Below are 14777 nucleotides of genomic sequence, written 5' to 3'. Positions count from 1 at the left end.
AGTGACAAGGGATGTGAGGGCTTCACCAGTCTTGCCCCTGACTCCTGCAGCTGCACCTGGGACAGAACCCCTGGGTACAAAGAAAATCACAGTGAGTTCCAGACACCACGACCATGCCTTGTTCTGACCTCTAAAATCAGGGGCGATCTCACCTGGTGCTGCAGCCACCAGGCAGAGAATGAGACACAGCCACACCATGTTCTCCTCTTGGAGGATCCTGTGATGCTCACAGATTCCAATCCTCACTGAAAAATGGCACTTACCCGCCCAAGCTTAAATCCCTCCTCTCTCCATGGCCGAAAGAGTGATTTGCAAGTGGGGGTTCTGAAATGATAAAAGAACATTGTGTAGAGAGGACTCAGGGTACATCAGCTGCCTTTGAATACAGTTGTTCCCATGTTTCCCTGGTCCTGGCAGAGAGGAAATTGAAGTGGGCCACATGTAAGGAGAAGGCAGAAATCCAGAGCAAAGGATGACCTCCCAGCACTTCCATTGCTTCTCCTCACATGATCTGGGGGTTGTCTAGAAGACGCAAATGACTCAGTTGGGGGTTGCTATGGATTGTAGTACACAGCCAATGATATTCTGAGTGTCACACTTGAGGAAGGGAGCCTTGTCTGAGGGGCATGCCCATGCTCCCCTCAGAATCTCCTACACACCTACGTTTGAGGAAATTTTCCCAAGTGGAAGAGATAGTTCTGTGTATCCCAGTGACCCAGTGGCAAAGTTCTTTTCTTGCATATGAAAGAGATTAATGTCCTGAACTCTTACAGGTAGGACGATGTGTGAGCATAGGTACTTTAGAAAAACAAATCCACAGAAACTCATGTATAAGAGAGTTTTATATAATGGTTAAGTACACATCAAGAAAACATCCCAACCTAGTGCTGCCCAAGTCCACAAGTCCAACATCAACCCATTAACTCTTATGTCCAACACTAATCCACAAAGTCCTCCTCCATCTCACAAAACAGACACAATGATGCCAACTGCAGGAGGAAAGCCGAGTCAGTGAATGTGTAAACATCTCAGCACTGGCAGGGGTCTCCACACGGGTGCTCCAGCACTGAGGCCTGCATTGGAGTAGGTCCATGTGGCTTCTCCTCAGGGATGTCTTGCAGGAAGTGAGCCTTGCCAACTAAAGCAGGGAACAGGATAAGGCAGCTGCACCCTGAACTAACAATCAGAAAGCAAGAGACCTGAGAACTAGAAAGGGGGAGGCTCACCAGTCATTTATCCCTCCGCCCTTCAGTTAACCCCACGTGCTTATTGGCCAGGTTGGCACAATAAACTTACTTTCTCAGACAATATCTTACTTAGTGTTATCTATTGAACATCTCTAGATTCTAATATCCATTGTAATAGCTACACAGAATTCACACACAACAAGTTTAATGATGCAGGGACAACTTACTGCTCCAGAGACATAGAGCCTCAAAGGAATGCAAAAAACCCCTGACATTGCTAACCCACCTTCTCTCCACCCTCACCCCCTCCACTTCTGCCACGTCACCTGTCTTTTTTAGCTTCTGTTATCTGCTGGCCTGCCAATCCCCAACAGCCTCCTGTGAGTAGCCCATTTCCTATAAAAGTCCACAACCCCAGGTATGAAGGCTCATTTGCTGGATACAAACCCACTGAGACAACGTGTGGGCACAATAAGTTCTTCCTTTTTGATTTAACCAGTTTGCTGTTGGCAGTTCCTTTACAGCAACTCCAGTAACTAGTGCCAGTTAGAAATATCACTGAGTTCTTTATCAGGATATGTTACAGTTCCATCAAATCTATTACATTCCCACAGAGCATACCACTGTTACAAACATCAGACTGAAGGCATTCCACTGTAACACCTTGAGGCACCCAACTCCAGTAAGCCTCATCCAGAAGGCACTCAGCGCCAGTTTATTGGGTCAGCAAGCCCAACTTTCTGAAGGAACTCCCCAGAGACACACTAGTCCAGTAAACAAGCCTCCTGCACAAGAGCAGTCATGTTAAATTGCGCTGTGGATTGGGAAGTGCATCATTGTTCCATACTCTGTCTCTGATGGGATAGATGTCATACGGATTGAACAGTCCACTGTGCAGGGATCTCAGGGCTAGAGAATTCCATCTATCTGTGACTCTTGTGGCCAATGCCATCCTTCCTCTTGCTTCTCGTAGGGTTCATTTTATAGACAGTGGTATCCTCTCCAGTGAATCCTATTCTGAATTACTCAGGTGAACCCCATCATTATTGCCCACCCCACCTTTCTGTTAGACCCAAGCTGGGAAAGGTTATTTTGTGGAAGTTAGAAATATCTGAAAGAGTCACATAAAAGATTTCACTTCCCCTGAAAATGTAAAGAATTTCAAACATATTTTCCTAATGACAGCATGCAGGAACCCAGATTTCTGTGTTGCAAAGTGTAGAAAATGTGATTATTTTGCAAGTTAGTATATTGCTAAAGTAGGATTATTTTGATCCTCCTCCTTCCAAATAAATGAATTATTAGTAAACCCCAATTGCATTAAGAAATGTGTTTGAAACAAAATAATTTTATTAAAAATAATTACATTGGTCACAAGGATGATGTATTTTCTTACACTGAGTAATGTGGTGTGACTGGCACCTGAGGGTGGAGACTTTATGAAGTAGGGGAGGGATTCAAGTCGGTGTCAGAGGAACCTATGGTCTGAACTGTCACATGGGAACTTAATCCTGGGCACAACTCCTTCCACACCCATACTGAGCAGGTCCGGTTACCCACGTTAAACTATCTGCTCTGAAATTTATAAACAGTGACGATGGCTCAAGAAACAGTCCAAAGAAATCTTCTAGAACTTTACTTGCCAGGTAAACAAGTAAGAACCAAACTATTAATCATTGGTTGAAAGTTCCAGAAGACAAGCTGCAGGTTATCATTGAAGTTACAGGAGAGTTGCATAAAGCCAGTTTGCTCATTAATGAGATCAAAGACAACTCAGAACTTCCACGTGGTTTGAAAGTGGCTCACAATATCAACAAGATTCCATTTGTCATCAGTTTGCTAATTATGTATATTTCATTGCTTTGGAAAAAGTTTTGACCCTTGATCACTCAGGTACAGGGAAACTTTTTACCCACCATCTTTCAGAACTCCATCAAGGACAAGGCCTAGACAATTACCTTTGGAGGGACAATTGCTCTTGTCCCACTGAAGAGGAATATAAAGCTATGGTCCCACAAAAGACCGGTGGGCGGTTTGGATTAGCTTAGGTCTCATGCAATGTTCTCTGATTACAAAGAAGATGTAAAGCCTGTATTTAATATACTTGGGCTAATCCAAATTAGGGATGGTTGAGCTAATCTACACTCCAAAAACTATGCATGAGATGGAAACCCTGAACTGACAGGTCTGACAAAACATTTAAGACGATGATGTCAGGGGGGGTGAGGATGGGGAATGGTAATCTTAATCCATTTTCATTAGACACTATCAGTTATTTTTGTTGTGTGTTTGTATTTGCCACAGTGGTAGTGAGTCTCCAAAATCCGAGTGAATAAAAAAAGATGTGAATCAAGGTTTGGTTCTTTTTTTTGTTTTTCAATTTGAAGCCACTGTGCACAGTAGTATAAACTTGAAAAGAAGGAAATAAGCTACATTGAAATAAGTCTAATTTGGATCTTAGAATGTGCTGCGAGGGGGACAATAAGATCTATTCCGTTCTACAATGAATGTTCTGTCAATAAAGAAGACTTTAGAGCGGAGATCGAGGAAGATGACCGATGGGGACACCCGCATACTCTGAGAGCTCCTCCAAACAAAGCGGGTTTGGTGTCCAGGTAGCTGAATGGTAGGAGTCTGGTGAGTGAAATATCCCCCTGGGAGAGCACACCAGCCACACCGCACACATTTGTCCTGAGCAGGGGTCTCGGTGAAACAGGACCGGACTCATGGGACATCTCTGGTCACTAGGCTGCTGCCATTTCACTAGTGACTAGCGTAAGCTCCATCCCCAGACCGGACCTCAGCCCAGAGTCGCTTGCCTGCCGTGCCTAGACAGGCGCAGCAGGTCGCGCGACCCCCTACACTAGCTGCCCACTCGCGGGACCCCACTAGGAGAGAAGCTTTCCTCTCCCACAATTCCCCTCTCCCCTGGAGGCAGCAATCTTCCCTTGAGCCCGCGTCCCTCCCTCCATTCATCCAACCTCCGGTAACAGAGCTGCGGGTTGTCTGGTGACCCCCACGGGGGACATCCACCCACACCGCTGCCGTGGACCTCTCCACTGGCCCTCCGTGTGCCCGGCCGCCCACCCCCGGTAGCCTAATGCCCGCTCTACTCCTGGCCGGGACCATACGCGGAGCACTTCCTGCCTGCCATAACCCAACCCGTAACTGCTCCCCGACCCTCCGCGGCTGGACCGCTGAGTCTGCCCGCCGAGGGCTGCTCCCAGCGCCAGGCACAAGAGTTGGTGCCCCTGCCGAGAGGCAGCACAAGTGCCAGAGCTCTGCACTCCTGCGGGCTGGCATTGGACCCCATCCCCGGTGGGCAGCGGGGATCCAAGTGGCTGCAACTCTGAGCCTTGTCGGAGGACAGGTTCCATTTTCCCCTGAGTTTCGCGCCAAACCTGCTGGGCTGAGGAACCTGCCCCCGCCTGCTGGGGAGCCTGGGACTCAGCTTTGCAGTCCCTGCGGAGCTGTCTGTGCGCTCCAGCTGGCTCTCATCACCTAGGGACCCTGTAGGGTCCCTAATGCCAGCTCCTAAGCCTGCTGCAGCCCTCCCCAGCCGCCACAGGAGGTGCACTGTGGCCTGTGCCTCCTCACAGTACCCTTAGCTTCCCTAGCACTTCCCAGCTAGAGCATGAAGATCGCCAGTGAGGAGCGGCTCCCACCTGTGTAGCCTCTGACCACACGATAAAGTCTACAGGACTGCAGGGACATGGGAGGACTTGCTGAACTGAAGAGCATTCCCTCCACCACCCCCCCCCCACCACGTAGCGCCGCTCCGGAGCCCAGATCAGCACCACGTCTTGGGACAACGTGAACTTACCCACCTCCGCTCTCTATTAGGCATCACCAGCGCTTAGAGGGAAAAGGGGAAATTTTTTAGATATACACATCTACATATCCTCCATCTAGCATTGTTTTTTAATCCTTCCTTTCTTTTACTTTCTGTGCTGTATTCTCTCTCTCCTTCCTTCCTACTTTTTCATTATTGCCAATACCTCTCTTCTGCCCCCTTTCTATAGATTCTCCCCTCTCTTTTTTTCTTCTCCTTCCACCTCTACTATTATCACAGCTTGTCCCTATTCTTTTATAGATTCTCCTTCTTCCTCCCCAATATTTTCTTCCTCTGCCCAAAATTCTGTTAAAGACTATTTTTTAAATTGTTAACCTTTTAAATCCTTTTTTATTACTAACCCCCTCCCCCCAAAAAAAGGGGGCTGCTAAGGGTACCCTGTCAAACCAGGTCAAACAGCCTGAGGGCACTCACTGAGGCTCCAGCCCCCACTCCAGCTGCTGAAACATCTCACCACTATTGGTCACCAAGCCATTGGGGAACTCGGCCCACACTACAACCTGACACACCCTTAGAGTAGGTCATAGGCAATCGCCAGAAAGATTCCTTAATAACATAGATAAGGTTACCCCGGTCTCCCAGAAGCATGGGACCTATGAAAGGATCAAGGAAGAATCAACAGACCACATCACTCCCAACAGAAAAAAACAAAACAACAACAAACAAACCAGAGAAACAAGACACAGAAACAGACCTAACGTCACTCATAGAAGAAACAGATATAGATCAGCTACAAAAGGAAATCTTCAGAACTCTGCTTGCAGTAATACAGGAGCTAAGAGAAGCAACCCAGAATAAGGATGAAATGAAAGAGGGGATGAAATGCACAATAGAGGGGATAAAGTCCACAATAAAGGGGATGAATTCTACCCACCAAAGGGAACTGCAGAAACTAACAGAGGAGGTAGCATAATCCACACAAAAGGTCACAGAAACTACGGTTAGGCTTGAGGAGGCAGAAAACCTTATCAGTGAACTCGAAGACACTCAAACAGAATTAAGCAAGGGAGAAAAACAATCAGATAGGAAAAGTAAAGAAACAGAAGACAGTCTGAGATCAATGATAGATGCTATGAAGAGGAGTAATATTCGAATAATTGGTCTACCGGAACACAACACAACACACAAATCAACAGCCAAGGTAGCTTTAACACTCCACTGTCAGAGAAAGACAGGTCACAGGGAAAGAAGCTCAGCAAAGAGGCCAGAGAGCTAAACAATGTACTTAGGCAACAGGGCCTGATAGCCATCTATAGAGCTTTGCATCCAAAAGCAAAGGGTTTCAATTCTTCTCCAATCCAAATGGATCTTTTTCAAGAATAGACCACATGCTAGGACACAAGTCCAGCCTGAGTAAATTCAAACACATAGATATAATCCAGACGTCTTTCTCAGACCACCATGCCATAAAGCTGGAGATTAATAAGAGGACATCCAGAAAGGCAAGGGCAACTAATTGGAGAATAAACAATTATCTCCTGCGACCTGAATGGGTACAGACCCAGATCAGAGAGGATATTAGGAAGTTTCCAGAAACTAATGAGAATGAGCATACAACATATCAAACCTTATGGGACACTCCAAAGGCAGTTATCAGAGGTAGCTTGATATCATTAAATGCATATATGAAAAAAAGAAGAAAGGCGTATGACAGATACGTTAACACAAAACCTTCAACAACTAGAACACAGTCAACAGAACAACCCCTCCAATAGCAAGAGAAAATAAAAATCAGGGCGGAGTTAAACCAGTGGGAAGACATAAGAACAATGCAAAGGATTACCGCAACTAGAAGCTGGTTTTATGAACAAATCAATAAAATTGACAGTCCGTTGGCAAAGCTTACCAAAGATAGAAAGGAACAAATATCAATAGCCAGGATGAGGGATGAATCGGGGGAAATAACCACAGACCCCAATGAAATAAAAAGGAAAATCACAAAGTACTATGAAGGTTTGTATTCTAATGAATTCAGAAACCTAGGAGACATGGATAAGTATTTAGAAAAACAGTCTCTCCCTAGATTATCTGAGACAGAGATCAAGAACCTCAACAAATGCATAGCGAAGGAAGAAATAGAGAGTGTCATCAAAAACCTACCAAGGAAAAAGGCCCGAGGGCCAGATGGCTACACAGCAGAATTTTACCAAGCATTCAGGTAAGAGCTGACACCAATCCTCCACAAAGTATTCTATAACAAAGAAGAGGATGGAAAACTCCCAAACTCATTTTACGAAGCCAGCATTACTTTGATACCCAAACAGGGCAAAGACCCCACAGGTATAGAGAATTATAGACCAATATCTCTAATGAACATAGATGCAAAAATCCTTAATAAAATATTGGCCAATAGAATACAAAGGTAAATAAAACATATCATCCACCATGACCAGGTAGGATTCATCCCAGGGATGCAGGGATGGTTTAACATCCGAAAATCCATCAATATCATACACCACATCGAGAAGAAAAAGGATCAAAACGCAGAAAAAGCATTTGACAACATCCAGCACCCATTCCTAATCAAGACACTCAGGAAGATAGGATTGGAAGGTAAGTTCCTCAAGCTCATACAAGCTATCTATGAAAGACCAATAGCCAACATCATAGTCAATGGAGAAAAGAACAATCCCACTGAAGAAGGGTACAAGGATACCCCCTGTCCCCACTTCTATTCAACATCGTTTTCGAGGCTCTGGCTAACAACATAAGACAGCGGAAGGATATCAAAGGGATCCAATTGGGAGAAGAGGAGGTGAAACTATCGCTATTTGCAGATGACATGATCCTGTAAATTGAAGACCCCAAAAGCTCCACAGCTGGAGTACTTACAGCAATACAGGAATACGGAAGAGTAGCAGGATACAAGATCAATAAACAGAAGTTGGTCAGTTTTCTATACACATCAGACAGGGCCATGGAAGAGACAATTAGGAGGGAAATACCCTTCACAGTAGCTAAGACCAAACTGAAATACCTATGAATATATTTAACAAAAAGTACTAGACCTATATAAGCATAATTATAAAACCCTATTACAGGAAACCAAAATCGATCTCCACAAATGGATGACCCTCCCCTGCTCATGGTTAGGTAGGCTTAACATAGTAAAGATGACAGTTCTTCCTAAAGCAGTTTACAAGTTCAATGCTATACCAATTCAAATACCATTCAACATTCTTCAAAGAATTAGAAAACATGACCACCAACTTCATATGGACAGGGAAGAAACCCAAAATTAGCAGAGAACTCCTCAAGAAGAAGGACACAATTGGAGGACTCGCCCTTCCTGATTTTAATCCCTATTACACAGCTACAGTGGTCAAAACAGCGTGGTACTGGCACGATAGACACTCAGACCAGTGGAAAAGAATAGAAAGCCCAGGAATAAAATCATCAGCATATAGACAATTGATCTTCGAAAACGGTCCCAAAAAACATCAAGTGGGAAGCGGATGCCCTCTTTAATAAGTTGTGCTGGAAACAATGGATACCCACATGTAGAAAGATGAAACAAGATGTTTACGTCACCCCATGCACAAGAATACACTCCAGGTGGATCACAGACCTAGAAGTCAAGCCCCAACCATCAGGACCATTAAGGAGGGAATTGGGACTAATCTCAGAGCATTGGCCCAGGGAGCTCATAGACTCACTGCAACAGGGAAGGGTACACACACAGGTGAACTGGAAATCGACAAATGGGATCTAATAAGAATAAAGCACCTGTGCACCTCGAAAGACTTCACCAAGAGGGTGACAAGACAACCCACAGACTGGGAGAAGATTTTTAGTAATGACACATCAGACAAAGGGCTCATTGCTAAAATCTACAATACCATCGTGACCTGCAAAAAGAGGAAAACATTTAACCCCCTAAGGAAGTGGGCAAAAGGACTGTAAAGAACTTACACTAGAGAGGAGACCCATATGGCCAATAAGCATATGAGAAAGTGCTCAAAGTCCCTTGCCATAAGAGAAATGCAAATCAAAACAACCATGAGATACCGCCTAACACCCCTGAGGCTAGCCCAGATCAGTAAATCAGAGAGCAACAAGTGTTGGAGGGGCTGTGGTGAAGTAGGAACCCTCCTACATTGCTGGTGGTCGTGTAGATTTGTACAGCCACTGTAGAAAGCAATCTGGCGATACTTAAAGAAAATGGAAATTGATCTACCTTATAACCCAGCCATCCCTCTACTGGGCACATACCCGGTGGAAGCAGCAAATAAAACACGACCAGTCATATGCGCTCCAACGTTTATTGCGGCACAATTCACAATCGCAAAGACCTGGAAACAACCTTAAGTTTCCATCGATAGACGAGTGGATTAGTAAACTTTGGCACATACACACAATGGAGTACTATGCAGCACTGAAAAACGGATGACCATATGAAACAGGTTATTTCATGGGAAGAGCTGGAAGGAATTATATTAAGTGAGGTAAGCCAGACCCAAAGGGACAGGTACAGCATGAGTCCCCTGAGGTAAGTACGGTCATCATGACAGAAATAGAATAAACATCCATCTCACAATAAACAGCAGGAAGCATAGATAGTTGGAGGGAGGGCTTAGGGACGTACATGAGAGCGCAGCATAAAAAAGGGGAAGTGGGGCTGGGAGAGGGAGAACCAGGATTGGGAGAATCCATGTGGATGGTATGGGGGGGAACAGGGTACTAACCCACCCGGGGGAGAGTATTGGTTGTGTTCCCACAGAACTGGAACATGCATACGGACCCCACCACGACACACCAAATAAGGAGGGCAACGTAAACTACGGAGGACTACACAAAGAGGCTGGACCATACGCTGGCCCAAACCAGAATTAGCCCAACCCTCACAATCGAAGGGAATACCACAGAAAATGAAAATAGATCATCTGGTGTGGGAAAGGAACTGACCCACTACACCACATCCAGATGGAATTTGAAACGAAGGAGAAAGGACGTAGTGGAGTACACCTGGGCCCACCAAGCCCACAGGATGATAGCCCAGCTCAAAGGACCCATCGTACAGAGAGGACCATACAGCTGGCCACACTGCGAGATGCGACATCCTGTACCAACCCATGGCCCTACACGGGACATCACTTGAGACAGTGGGGGATGTGCGACTGAGCTGACCCCACCGCACTAAGGCAATCACTGCGGGCGTGCAATGGAGCAGTGGGGGAATCAGAGTAAAGAGATCCCGAGGGAGTGTAAAGGATGGACTTTGTGGCCAGGACATGGCACCACACAAGTTTCATCTGGAAAACACTCCTAAAGGCCAACAAACAGACCTTAAACTACTAGCAATTTTTTGCTATCTTTTTTTTTACCTTGTAAATTTTGTATGTTAGTGGCTTTTCTGATTATCAGCATGTTGGTGTTGTTGCTGTCGAAGCCATGTTCATAGTGCTACTTGGGTGCTGTCAAAGTCATTTGCATTTGTATGCACATATTACTATATCAGCAGGTCCACCTAGACAAGATAGGCTGGACAAACAATGAGAGAAGAAAATAACGGGACCAACGGTCCTGGAGGGACATGAGAGCATAGGAGGTAGGGGAAGGGAGGAGGTGTCGGCCAACACAGGGACAAGGGAACAGCGAATGGTCCAAAACCAGAGGAGGGAGCGGAAGGGAGGACTGGTAGGTAGTGGCCAAGGGCAAGGTAACAGAGGAATTACTGAAACCAGAATGAAGGCTGAACATGGTAGTGGGATGGGAGGAAAACAAAAGAAAATGGAGGAAATGAGTAGGAGGCAAAGTGCATACAGAGAAGCCTAAATACAGACATATACATATGTAAATATATTTATGATTATGGCGGAAATAGACATGCATATATTTATAGGTTCAGTAGTAGGGTAACAGGTGGACATTGGGTGTCCTCATGCATACTCCCCAATACAATAGCACCTCACCCTGCTGAATGGTCATTGCATGATACCCACCTACCCGACATGATCACTGAAGACAGACGTGTTTGTAAGCAAACGTGAAGAAAGCTGATGGTGCCCGGCTATCAAAAAGATATAGCGTCTGGGGTTTTAAAGGCTTGAAGACAAACAAGCAGCCATCTAGCTCGGAAGCAACAAAGCCCACGCAGAAGAAGCATACAGCCTAAGCGAATACAAGGTTTTGAATGAACCATGTAGCAGACACCAAGGAACAAAAGCAATCATTGTGTGATCACCTTCCTCACATAAACGCTGAAGACGAAGATGTGCATAAGCAAGTGTGGTGAAGAAGGCTGATGGTGCCCGGCTACTGAGATATATAGAGTCTGGAGATTTAAAGGCTTGAAAGCAAACAAGCGGCCATCTAGCCCAGTAGCAACAAAGCCCACATGGAAGCAGCACACCAACATGGGTGATCGTGAAGGGCAGAAGACCAGGTCTCAAACAACAAAGGCGGGGGTGTGTGGGAGTGAAAATCACATCACAGTGAAAGGGGGAGTGCGTGATGGGGACCCAATGCCCATCTGTAGACAGCTGGACATCTCTTGAAGAAGGGTAGTGGGGAGGAGATGTATCACTCAGGGTTCAGTGTAGCAACAATGAAACTCAAAACCTTTCTCTAGTTCCTGAATGCTTCCTTCCCTCCCTATTATCATGACCCCAGTTCTGCTTTGCGGAACTGGTTATACCAGAGAATATACAGCGGTGCAGTAGGGATCTGGAAACGGAATCTAGGACGGACAAACCCCTCAACACCAGCGGTGGGAGTGGCGACACCAGGAGGGAAGGGGGTGTAGAAAGGGAGAACCGATCTTGGAGATCTATGTGTGACCTTTCTGGGAGATGGGCAATGGGAAGGTCGGTGAGGGGAGATGCCGGGCAGTGTAAGATGGGATAAAATAATCATTTATAAACTATTAAGGGGCCTGGGGGAAGGGGGCAGTGGGTAGGGAAAGGGAGGGGGAAAAAAGGAAACCGAGCTGATTTCAGGAACCCAAGTGGAGGGCGAATTTTGAGAATGACTAGTGCAACGAATGTATAAGGGTGCTTTGCTCAAATGATGTATGTATGGATTGTGATAACAGTTGTATGAGCACCAATAAAAAGATTTATTTAAATAAATAAGACTTTAGCATCCAATTCAATAATTCAACCATTTCAAGATATGGTTACCACATATTAGCAATAATTAGCACAATCAATTTTAGAAAAATTCTGTTGCCTCCCATAATCATTGTTATTCATGTAATCTTTTTTCAGTTTTTTCAAAAATTAAAATTTACACAAAATATTGACCAATTGAACACTTCTATATGTAAAATGCAGTACCATCATTTCTTTTTCTTTTTCCGGGCGCTCGCTCCCCACCCCCCACCAGGTCAGTGAAAAAAACGATCAGAATAGTGGTATCTCACCTGCGGCCCGTGTGACCGGCGGAACCCCACCGACCCCCCTCACGGGGAAACGGGCGGAAGGTGGGGGCCTCCCACTTATTCTACACCTCTCATATCTCTTCACAGTGCCAGACTAGACTCAAGCTCAACAGTGTCTTCTTTCCCTGCTGATTCCGCCAAGCCCATTCCCATGGCTGTGGTTTCGCTGGATAGTAGGTAGGGACAGTGGGGATCTCGTTCATCCATTCATGCGCATCACTAATTAGATGGCGAGGCATTTGGCTACCTTAAGAGAGTCATAGTTACTCCCGCCGTTTACCCGCGCTTCATTTAATTTCTTCACTTTGACATTCAGAGCACTGGGCAGAAATCACATCACGTCAACACCCACCGTGGGCCTTCGCAAAGAATCATCATTTCTATCTCTGCAAATTGTTGCACCACTATTAAGATGAATTCACTGACTCCCTAAGCAAAAACTCTTTCTCCTTGATTTATGGTAACCATAGATCGTTTTTAAAGTAATTTTATTAATACAATGTTCACACTTTCACAGTTAAATCACTTCTACAAGGAGTCCCACAATCAACTCTGATGCTCCCTCCTGCCTCTGGCATCCACTGATTACTCTCCAGTTGCCCTCTCACTCTCCCTTCCAGATAAACCACTCTCTCAGTGACTGTCTCTATGCATCCACCCTTTCCGTGCTTCCAAACGAAGACAATAGCAGGACCAATAAAACACAAACATAAAATGAAAGAGAAATGAAAAAGTAATAACATAAAGCTACAAATAAAAATTAAGAGTAGGAAAACAACAATAAAAAACACCAATGATATTTCAAACCCAAGAGATGAAACTTCTTTCTTGGAACAATCAAGAAATATTTGAGCTTATAGAAAATTCTGGTTCAGTCAAGAGGTAGGTCAACTGACCAAGTATCCTGTTATACCATGGTTCAATTCCCCATAATCCAATTTACAATCATCTCTGTCTGATCATAAAGCTGAGTGAGTCCCTCCCCTGTGACTAGAAAGTATCCTCTTTTCTTTTCATGCCTTCCTCCTCATCTGCCTGCATGGGTGGGGAGTCTCACATGTTCACTTTCCTGGTACTATGTAGAAATTCCTGTGGTTTGTGACAAAGATTTAGCCAGATCAATTTTCTAGGTGCTCATTCTGCGTACAGGTTCTTCTAACATACATGGCTCTGCACAATACTCGCCTTCATGAGGAGATCACTGAAGATAAGGGCATTAAAACAAAGTGTGGTGAACAAAGCAGATGGTGCCAGGCTATAAATTGGAAAAGTGTCTGGGGTCTTAAAGGCTTGTCCTTAAACAAGCAGCCATCCAAGTAAGGTATCAAGTATGTCCAAGTTGAAGAAAAACGTCAGTCTGTGTGATCCAAAGATAGTGAAAATAAAAAAATCCAAATATGATGAAAGTAAAAGTTTTAGAACTTTACTTGTAAACATCCAGTTTGTAGAAGACTAGATAATCAGTGGAAACTCAAAAGTTCATCTGCAGAATATCTAGGCATATTAAGCCTCTGGAAGTTCCCCATAGCCACTAGAAAGGGATTTGAAAAGTTTTACTATCTTACAGAGATGATTGTCAACTTGATCATGGTGGATCAGACCATGGCATAATATGATACTTGGTTAGTTGGCCTGCTGTTTGACCCAACCAGAATTTGCTCTAGGGTCAGATATTTCTCACTTGTTCAATGAAAGATAATACTTTTCTGGACTTCCAAATATTGAAGGTGGTCTTTTCTTTTACACAATTTTAATTTTTAATCTTTGTTATTTTCTTCAGTTTTATTTTTATTGTTTCTCATGTTTTTCCAAGTTTGTAAAGCACAGAAAAAGTGGAGGCATAGAGACAATAACTGATGCAATGGTTTATGGGGCACATGGAGAGTGGAGGAATAGGAAGTGTGAAGGGATTTAGGGAGCAAACAATGAATATGGGAGGGGGAGGGAACAGAAGAATTTGTTATGATGATATATTTGTGTATATATACAGCTATTTAAAAAGCACATTTAATATGTAAGTATGATATGGGACATATTAAAATACATTAAAAGTAAACAAAACTTGATCAATGGTTACTATGGTTGAATGAGAAAGGGTTGCTGCTTAGGGGACATTCCATTTACATTAATGGTGGTAGGATAATTTGGAAAAGGATATCAATAATAGGAGTAAAACATGAAGAGTAAGGTATTGAATTATACTAAAATTTGATTAGCACACAGCTATGCCCATCTCTACTGTCTGCTGTTGCTTTCACACCCTATCAGTTGGGTTGAGTAGTTATCTCAAAACTATGTCACCAATGGAATCCTAAATTATGGTTTCCAGGAGTTTTGTCATAAAAAATGACTTTAC

General features: G+C 44.4%; 1 pseudogene; it reads left to right on the top strand.

Moving 5' to 3' along the window:
• The first annotated feature begins 2784 nt into the window (after nt 1–2784).
• On the top strand, nt 2785–3350 carry LOC142430539 (geranylgeranyl pyrophosphate synthase pseudogene; annotated as a pseudogene).
• The last annotated feature ends 11427 nt before the right edge of the window (nt 3351–14777 follow it).

Source organism: Tenrec ecaudatus, chromosome 17, assembly GCF_050624435.1.
Source record: "Tenrec ecaudatus isolate mTenEca1 chromosome 17, mTenEca1.hap1, whole genome shotgun sequence".
NCBI lineage: Eukaryota > Metazoa > Chordata > Mammalia > Afrosoricida > Tenrecidae > Tenrec > Tenrec ecaudatus.
This window is presented reverse-complemented; position numbering and strand designations above follow the sequence as displayed.